We start from the raw sequence: 1,411 nt of genomic DNA on the forward strand, positions 1-1,411 counted from the left end.
CATAAACATTCCACATTTTTCTCTTGAAGAGTAATGCCAAATTTAACTCCCTTATATTCAAAATTAGGAATCAGATTTTTTGTTGATAACCAATCATAAATCTTTTCCTAAAGAAACTAGTAAATTAGAATGCTATCCTGTCTTCAGTGAGCACAATGTCCTTTTTGAAGGAAAACAAAATTCCCGTTTCTTTTTTCTAACTCGGTGAGTAAAGAGTCAGCTGGGCCAATTTTTCCTGCTTATGAAGTAAAACTGGCTTCACTAATTGGTAAAACCAGATGATGAGAGATTTACACCTCAAACCCGATCCAACATGATCAGAGATGTAAAAACATTTGTTTTAACAAACGTAAAAACAGTTGTTTGTTGAATTGTGTGTATCTAACCGCGGCGCTGGTCTCAGCAGAGAGGCTAATAATGATGCAGCGTTGGGGGAGACTGACGCTAAATACACAAACATCATATTTATTAAAACACAATAAATTACATCTACTTACATATTTACAGTTCAGTTTGCATTTCAGACGATACAAACATAAAGAGACAAGGATTTATTTTTTCTATAAATTATTAAAGGCAGAGTTTGTTACAGTGACTGACACCTAGTGGCCAGGCAAGAACTTGCAAATAACTTTTATTCATTAGCTTCTAAAAACAAAAGACAGAAATTGATTTAATAACATTCCAAATCAGAAATACATCTAACTTAACAAAAAATATTTTTTTGTTATGTTTTATTTAAGGGCTGCATGGTGGTGAAGATTGAAAACAGCAAGAAGGTTGTGGGTTCAATCCCCAGTTCTGGGTGTGCATGCGTGCATACTCAAGCCTCCTCCTACAGTCCAAAAACATGTCTGATTGATTGTTAGTTTAATTAATGTCTCTAATTAGTCCTTAGGTGAGTGTATAATGGTTGTGTTTCCTGTAATCGACTGACGATCTGTCGCCAATAAACTGGTGGATAGATGACCCTGATGGATAAGAAGAAAAGGATGCATGGATGCTTTAATTTTTCTGCTTTTGTACAAATTTACTTCACTTAGATTTTTTATGTCTTGGAGAAAACTTAGTTAATTAACCTTTGTCTGTTTTTGTTTTTTCGTGTACTCCTGTTTCTGGTCAGTTATACATGTTCAACCTTTTCTACCAAACAGAATCCATTTTTCATAGTGCTGAATGATCAGCTGCTAACATAGATTGTGCAGCTTAAATAGGATAATACTCAATGTTCCGCTGCATTTTGCACCATATTTATTCTGTGCTGAATTAAGCTTTTCATATTAATGCCCTTTTTTACCATTATTTTTAAAGGAAAAGTCCAGTTATATATAGAATTCAACCTTAAAATCCGAAATGATTTCATCCTGTTCAATAAATGATCAGTGTTTTTAATTCAGAGTAATTTTCATGT

The sequence above is a fragment of the Cyprinodon variegatus genome, unplaced genomic scaffold (assembly GCF_000732505.1).
Source record: "Cyprinodon variegatus isolate N-32 unplaced genomic scaffold, C_variegatus-1.0 Scaffold2009, whole genome shotgun sequence".
Classification (NCBI taxonomy): Eukaryota; Metazoa; Chordata; class Actinopteri; order Cyprinodontiformes; family Cyprinodontidae; genus Cyprinodon; species Cyprinodon variegatus.